At 39.7% G+C, this 9,001-nt stretch overlaps 1 long non-coding RNA gene across 1 annotated transcript; it reads right to left on the reverse strand.

Annotated features, from left to right (window-relative positions):
* Nucleotides 1–225: 225 nt before the first annotated feature.
* Nucleotides 226–7,153, reverse strand: LOC307001151. Its single transcript, XR_013798178.1, has 3 exons — nt 7,088–7,153; nt 2,526–2,631; nt 226–1,485 (listed from the first exon to the last, which is right to left on the reverse strand). It is a non-coding gene; the product is annotated as an uncharacterized lncRNA (long non-coding RNA).
* Nucleotides 7,154–9,001: the final 1,848 nt, after the last annotated feature.

A 9,001-nucleotide genomic window follows, 5' to 3' on the forward strand; every position in this document is an offset into this window, starting at 1 on the left:
AGTAAGCTACAGGACACCGTCTTTCAAAACATGACCTGCGCGAAAGAGAAAAAGTAATAATAATGCGTCATTGTACCCAGCACTTCTGAAAATGCACTACCGAATCCCTCTGTCCCCAGCACATTTCAAACCAAACTGACGCCCATGTAAGCAGAAAGTGTGTAATAAGCAGAGTGTGTGTAATAAGCAGAGTGTGTGTAATAAGCAGAGTTCATACGCGTTGTAGACCCGCCTATAGGCGCACATTACTAACTCGCTCTTTAATTAACAAAAAATAAATTTGCACCATTGACTTTAGACCAGGTTTCACTCGGTCAATGGCTCAATCTACGTCAGTTTCCTCAAAATAGCAACGCTCCAAAAATGCGCCTGAACACACTTTGTTCTCTGACCAGCAGCCCATGGGTGCACAGATGGAGTAAATGCATTTGCTATTTTAACAACGTGGCGCAGGACGTGAAAATGAAAACTGCGTCGGGCTGAAACTAGCAAACAACACTTGTCACACCTGGCGCTGTATTGCTCCGGGTGAATGATAGGGCCCATATCTCATAATAATGTAAAAAAGAAGTGAAGCAGAGAGCAAGCAACCACCTAAATGTCCTGTTGCACATCATGGCTGTTAGGAAACTAACTTGCGCAGGAGAGACCTTTCTCCACACGGATCGCGGTGATGTGGTTTCTCCACTGTATGGGTCTTCATGTGTCGCTTCAGGAGACTTTTAAATGAGAAACTCGTTCCACACTGATCACACGAGTGCGGCTTCTCTCTACTGTGGATCCTCTCATGTGTTTTCAGATTTCCTGACCGACTAAATCTCTTGTCGCAGTGTGAACACTTGTAAGGTTTTTCTCCAGTGTGAATTTTCTGGTGGAGTTTTAAACTGGCCGCTGTAGTAAAAGTCTTCTCACACTCAAAGCACATGTACTCTTTCACACCAGTGTGTGTTTTCTGATGTCCATGTAAATATTGCAGCAGTGAAAAACTCTTTCCACACACAGAACATGAATGTGGCTTCTCCTTCGTATGAACTGTCAGGTGTGTCTTCAGGTGTGATGCCCTAAGAAATGTTTTGCCGCATTGATCACATGAGAACAGCTTCTCTCCGGTGTGGATCATCTTGTGACACTTTAGGTGTGTTTTTTGTGTAAAGCTTGACCCGCACTGATCACATGTGAACGGGCTCTCTCCGGTGTGGATCCTCATGTGAATCTTAAGATGTTGTTTGATTGAGAAACTCTTCCCGCACTGATCACATGAGAACGGCTTCTCTCCAGTGTGAATTCTCATGTGAATCTCAAGATTACATTTGGTTGTGAGACTCTTTCCACACTGAGTGCAGGTGAAAGATTTCTTGGCTCTTCTTATCTTTAAAAATGTCTTTTTAGTCTTTGAGTGATTCAAAGGTTTTTCTCCAGGTTTGACATGATGTTCCTCCTCCACTTCACTCAGTTCTTCACTCTCCTCACTCACTTCCATCAGGTCTGAAATGAAAGAAGTAGAAATTTCACATGATGAAAGTCTAGACTGACCGTGGCTTTAACTAGTTTTAAATTAACTATTTTTGAAAATTATCTGTGTCCTACATGTTTCAATCAACCCTGTTACTAAACAAAAAAAGCATTTCTTAAAATTGTGACAGCCAGGAAGTGATATCACTTGTAGAGATCGACCGGTAATGGGTTCTACCTGGCAATAAAGTAAAAATTTAAAACAGCCAATGAGTGCATGTTGGAAATAAAAACGCTGAATTTAATTCTCTCTGTGTGTTGTCTCATCATTAGTCTCATGAAGTCACATTCATAGTGCCGTTCACTCAACGGGTTGATGATCAGGAATGATCCAGCATGGCCACCGTACACAATACACTTGTTTAAAAATCCCTATATTATATTATCTCTACTATATAATATTTATTTCGCTAGTTGGTTCTTTACAATCTAGACAGAAGAAAACATGAATAATTCTGAAAATCATGAATAATGTATGCATATTACAGCATATTCCACTCTCTTCTCTCTTTAGCCTATTAAACAACACATAAACCTTTTAAAATGGTTGTTTAAAATGAATGCTTATATTTATGGAAAGTTAATAGACTCTCCTGTCATTTATTTATGTTCTCCATTCGAAAACATTACACTTTGAAAATGTATTTTGCCTATAGTTGATATAAATGCAGTTGTTATAAATAAAAGATGCAGCTGGAAGTACTACTAAATTGAAGTAGAAATTATTTGTATTCAGGTGGTTGTACTGATGAGTGCCACTAGAGGGCACTAATGTGATAGGTAGTGCAAGTACAACTGTTCATAAAGGAGAATAAAAGAACACACATGGTGTGTGGAAACCAAGCATCTGTGTTGGTCGTCTGTGCAACAAGGTAAACGAAACATGGTACCAGGAGAAATCGATTAATAGTTATAAAATGAGTGTAAATAGCATTCGGCAGCCAAACGAGCTGAATCTGAGCGGAAATGTCCATGCAAACTGGAAATCCTTCAAACAGAGCTTTGAGCTGTACCTGTTAGCGACGGGGCTGGAGAGGGATGATGACCGCAGGAAGATTGCACTGCTTCTCACGGTGGCGGGCCGATCCGCGATAGATGTCTACAACACGTTCCAGTTCTCTGAGGAGGAGAAAGATAAGTACGATGTTGTTATGACAAAGTTTGAAGACTATTGTACACCAAAGAAAAATGAAACGTACGAACGCTATGTTTTCCGTAATCGGATGCAGAAAGAAGGAGAGACTATAGAACAGTACGTGACAGATTTACGTCTGAAAAGCCAATCGTGCAACTTTGAGAGTTTGTCTGATTCGATGATCAGGGATCAAATAGTCATTGGCATTCTGGATAAGAAAGTAAGAAGACAGTTACTCGGAGAGACTGATTTGACTTTGGATAAAGCAATTCGCATCTGCCAAGCGTCAGAGAGAGCGAACGTGCAACTCAAATCATTCGACGCGGGAAGTGAGTCTGCAGCAGCAATGGATGCCGTGCATGAACGCGCAAAAAGAACTGTTAAAGAAAAACACTGCAAACCGAGACGAAAAGAGAGTAAGGACTGTAACAGATGTGGTACCAACCATGCACCGCAGAAATGCCCAGCTTATGGCAAAGACTGTCCCAAGTGTGGGGGGAAAAATCATTTTGCAAGATGCTGCTTGACTAAAAAGAAAGTTCGTGTAGTAGCTAAAGATACCAGTGACAGCGATGAGGACGAGCAGTTCTTTGTAGAGGCTGTGTTGGATGAAGTGAGCACCAAGGATGAGTGGATAGCTCATCTAGATGTCAATGGAGTTACTGTACCCTTTAAACTGGACACCGGCGCACAGGTGAACCTTCTGCCAACAAAAGATTTCTACAGATTGAGGAAAAAGCCAAAAGTTCAAAACAAAAAGATAAATATACGAACTTACAATGATGAGCCGATTCCCACAAAAGGGGTGTGTAGGATCACACTTACAGCAAAAACAGGACAGACTGTGAATGTAATGTGTGTACTGGTAGAGGGTAACAGACAGCCTATACTTGGGCTGAAGGCCTGTGAAAATTTGGGGCTCATAAAGAGAGTTCATGTGATCAACAGTAAAGCAGTTACGCAGAGTGACACAGCTGAGAAACAGAATGAGATGGTAACTACTGTTAAAGAGATAGTTAAACAGTACCAAGATGTGTTTGATGGAGTAGGCTGTTTACCAGGCAAACACAAAATACAGCTGAAGGAAAATCCTCAAGCAGTCATACATCCAGCCAGAAAGGTGCCAGTAGCTCTCAAAGAAAGGCTGAGATCTGAATTGCAATCCTTGATGGAAAAGGATATAATAAGAAAAATAGAGGAACCAACAGAGTGGGTAAATTCCCTGGTAATTGTGGGGAAAAAATGGAGATCTCAGACTTTGTATAGATCCTAGAGATTTAAACAAGTGGATCAAAAGAGAGCATTACAAGTTGCCAACAAAGACTGACATAACAAGTACAATGTCTGGTGCACGTTATTTCTCCAAACTCGACGCATCATCAGGATTTTACCAAATTGTCCTAGATGAAGAAAGTGCTAAACTGTGTACTTTCAACACACCCTTCGGGCGGCACTGTTTCCTTCGCTTACCTTTTGGTATCTGTTCAGCACCAGAGGTATTTCATAGAACAGTGCAACAGCTGTTTGATGACATGGAAGGTGTGGGAGTTTTTCTGGACGACATAATAATATGGGGAAAAACGCAAAATGAACATGACAAAAGACTCCATGAAGTGTTAAAAAAAGCACAGAAGTCAGGACTGAAACTAAACAGACAAAAATGTGAGTTTGGAGTGACTGAGATCACTTACCTCGGAGATAAGCTATCCACAGCAGGAATACAGCCAGACCCAGAAAAAACACGAGCTGTAGTTGACATGCCAGCACCCAAAGACAAAACAGAGTTACAGAGAGCATTGGGGTTAGTCAATTACATGAGTAAATTTATACCTAACCTTTCTGCCAACACAACAGCAATGCGTAGTTTGCTGGAGAAAAAGAGTGAATGGCAATGGGAGCACCAACATGCACGAGAATGGGAAATGCTTAAGAACAGCCTCATCAAAGAGCCAGTGCTGAAATTCTATGACCCAGAAAAACCGGTCAAAGTGTCGACCGATGCATCGAAAGATGGACTTGGAGCAGTATTACTCCAAAAACATGGGACACAGTGGTTTCCTATTGCTTACGCATCACGCACAATGACAGCAGCAGAGAGAAATTACGCACAGATTGAAAAAGAGACATTAGGCGTAGTTTTCGGCTGCGAGAAGTTTCATGAGTATGTGTATGGCAGGGAAGTGATGGTGGAGACTGACCACAAACCTCTGATCGCAATATCAACCAAGGCCCTGGGTGATGCACCACCACGCATCCAACGTCTTCTGTTGCGTTTGCAGAAGTACCATTTGACATTTGAGTTTACTCCAGGTAAACTTTTGATAGTGGCTGATGCTCTTAGCAGAGCCAGCCTGCAACACACCGGTAAAAGTAGCATGGAAAATGATGTACAAATTCATGTGGATTGTGCTGTGGGCCAGATACCTGTGTCCAAACAGAAATGGGTGGAGTTTGCAGATGCAACAGCAAATGACAGCATATTGCAAGAAGTGATTTGTAAAATCAACTCACCGGAAGACGAGACGCTACCAAGCCCGTATCAGCATTTCAGGGATGAGCTTTCTATCATTGATGGAGTCCTTCTGAAAGGAAGTAGGATAGTAGTCCCTAGTACGATGAGACAACAAATGACAGAACTCGTACATGAAGGTCATATGCGCATCGAAAAATGCAAACGACGTGCCCGAGACGTAATGTACTGGCCCTATATGAATAGGGATGTAGAAACACGGGTGCAACGCTGTGAGATTTGTCAGCAACATCGATACAAACAGCAAAAAGAGCCACTGCTACCTCACTTTAAACCATGCGAGCCTTGGAGGAAAGTGGGAGCTGATTTGTTCCAACTGAATGGGAAAGATTATATAGTTGTCATGGATTACTACTCCAACTATCCAGAGTTTGCGTTGTTGACAGAGACCTCCGCAAAGCATGTGATCTCGCATTTGAAAACAATTTTTGCGAGACATGGAATCCCGGTCACTTTAGTCAGTGACAACGGACCTCAATTCAGTGGACTGTCATTCAAAGAGTTCGCAAAGCAGTATGGATTCGAGCACATAACATCAAGTCCATATTACCCACAGTCAAATGGGTTAGCCGAAAAGGCGGTGCAGATTGTGAAACGTCTGCTGAAGAAAGCAGCTGAAGCTGGGGAGGATCCTCACCTTGCTATCCTGAACTACAGGTCAACACTTTTAGAAGATGGGAAATCTCCAGCAGAACTACTGATGGGTAGGAAGCTGAGAACAAAGTTACCCTCAGCTGAACATTTGCTACAAAGCAAAGACCAATCTGTGCCAAGAAAATGCAGCTCTGAGATCACCTACAACAAAACTGCAAAACCTTTGCGCCCACTGGAATGTAAAGATTTGGTGCGAGTAAGATGTGACGGTAAATGGGGACCAAAAGCAAAAGTTCTGAAAGAGATCACGCCTAGATCTTACGAAGTGTTCACAGAGTATGGTAATACTCTTCGCAGAAATAGGAGGGATTTGCTGAAAATTCCCAAAACAGAATTCAATGTGGATGAGGGGAGCAATTCTTTGGCTTCAAAAGAAAATTGCAATGAGAGAGATGTTGGGCAGAAGAGTTTCCCGAGGAAAAGCTTCGCAGATAGTACGCTATTGTCATCTCTGAATGCAGAAAAACCAGAGAGGCCAAGGAGAATAATTGTTAAGCCCAGAAGACTTATTGAAGAGTGTTGAGCGTTGATATGTGACATTGTTAAATAGTTCTAATGTTGTGAGAAAAAAAAAAAAAAAAAGAAAAGAAAGAAAAGAAAGTTTTCTGAAATAAGTTTGTTTATTTTATTATTTGACTGTTACACTGGAATAAAAAATAAAAAAATAAAAAAAAAAGGAAGATGTACTGATGAGTGCCACTAGAGGGCACTAATGTGATAGGTAGTGCAAGTACAACTGTTCATAAAGGAGAATAAAAGAACACACATGGTGTGTGGAAACCAAGCATCTGTGTTGGTCGTCTGTGCAACAAGGTAAACGAAACAGTGGTTTAGAATGTTTAATGCATTAATGTGTTTTAATTAAATATTTTAAGACATTTTAGTGAATATGCACTTTATTTTAATTGTTGCACTATTTTTGACTCCTAATTATTTTGTTTTATCTAACTAAGTTAAAAATAAGTCATATTTAACACTTTGTAAAACAAGTGTTAACCAGTTAACCATTCAGAAACAGTTCTCACTCCAAACATCGAGACAATCACACAAACGAACACAAACTCGCTCAGGTCTGAATGAACTCAACATATTCTCCTCATGCTCGCTGCTGCTGCACTACATGTTTATTTCAGTGAGAAGACGCCAGAAAAGACGCACAAGTGTCGCTGTGATCGATGAAAACAACACAGAAATGAGTCTGTCGCTTAAATAAACTGTAAAAAGTGTGTTTGATGGTGTGTAAATATGAGAAATACCGTGAACTGCTCTCCTCTCCTCAGAAGACTCGACGCTGAAACTGAATGACTGAAGAGAGACGGCGCGAGCGGTGACGTCATCGGGATAGTGACGACCTACGTTGTTCTTAAAGCTGCAGTCCGTAACTTTTTTGGGTTAAAAATTATAAAAAATAATTTGAGCAAGTACATAACCAGCCACTGTTCAAAACTATCTCCTTACCTTAGCTCGATTCAAACCGGTAAGCTTATGATTTTAATTCCAGTGATAGGCTGGTGGATTTTGAACTCATGTCTTTGCATCATTACTGCACATACACACAAAAAAGAGTTTCGGCTAGTCGGCTATATTGCGTGTGTGAGGATGTTTGAGGTGGAGATTTATAGCTGTTTCTCACAGCACTTGATATAATTAAACGTATCAATTTGATGGCGGATCCAGAAAGGTTCAAACGACAATCACACAGCGACAACTGGAGATTCACCCGCTGTAAAACGCAAAAGACTTCGGATCGTTAGATTTAATCAGCGCGATTTACTGCAATGCTTTTTCCCCCTTAGTTCAGAACAAAAGTAGGTGTTACTTGTTCAGACGACATTTTCCGGTGAAAATTCTTATGTTGGTCATACTTCCCGAAAGTAAAATCTGGGATTCCAGTAGACTATAAATACAGCGCGGTGACTGTGAATCGCAATTCTTTTAATTTTAAACATATACAAGAAAACTAAAATATTTAGTCAATTAAATACAATTATTAACTTGTTCATATAAAATAATGGCATTTTTTGATCATTAAAAATAACTCATTTATGAGTATGAAAAACAATTGTCTGGCTTTTACCTGGGTAATATTGGGTAATTTCCAATAAGGTAAAGTAAATACATAAAAAAAAAAAAAAAAAAACATACGGTCAATCCTAATATTTCTAAATATTCAGACAAATTTTTTTCTTGTTGAAAAAAAAAAAATTCTACATGTTTTTTGGTTGCCCTGTACGGAAGAGGATTAGGGCCAGGCAATAATAAAAAAATAAAACCATCTCGAGATTAAAGTCATCATAATGCGAGATTAAACTCGTTAAGTTTCGAGAAAAAAAGTCGAAATACAATCTTGAGAATAAACTCATTAAATATCGAGAATAAAGTCGTTGTGTTGCGAGAAAAAACTTGTTAAATTTCGAGAAAAAAGTCAAAATACAATCTTGAGAATAAACTCATTAAATATTGAGAATAAAGTCGTTGTGTTTCGAGAAAAAAAACTCGTTAAATTTCGAGAAAAAAGTCGAAATACAATCTCGAGTATAAACTCATTAAATAGCGAGAATAAAGTCGTTGTGTTTCTAGAAAAAAACTCGTTAAATTTCGAGAAAAAAAGTCGAAGTAATTGTGAGAATAAACTCCCTACTGATAGAGGACATGGCAGAGTTAGAACACTTAGTCAATCTATATTTTTGACTTGCTTGCAGTAACAAAGAATAGAACATGATCTAGGTCGGTTAGGTGTTTTTAGAAGAAAAAACAGTCCAATTTGCGCGATGTACTCGCTTTTGTCCAACATGAAATTCATCGAGGTTTCCCAGGATACCATAAAACGCATTATTTGTTGATGCTCAATTTGTTGATCTGTTGATGCTTACATTCTGTGGATGGAGGCGTACACAACCAACAACGATTAATAATGCGTCTTGTGGTATCCTGGGAAACCACGAAACCTCGATGCGGTTGATATCAGTATGCAATGAACACTGATTGAATGCGTTATTCTCTACAATTTCAAGAGACAAGTGAAGACTCACTTGTTTAAGTTAGCCTTTGGATGATCTATGTTGTAGATGTTGTTAATTTTATCTGTTTTAATTGATTTCAAAGTGTTTTATTATGTTTTATTGTCTATTGTAAAGCGCCTTGTGACCCATTGTGTCTGTGAAAGGCGC

Source organism: Phoxinus phoxinus, assembly GCF_949152265.1.
Source record: "Phoxinus phoxinus genome assembly, chromosome: 1".
Lineage (NCBI taxonomy): Eukaryota > Metazoa > Chordata > Actinopteri > Cypriniformes > Leuciscidae > Phoxinus > Phoxinus phoxinus.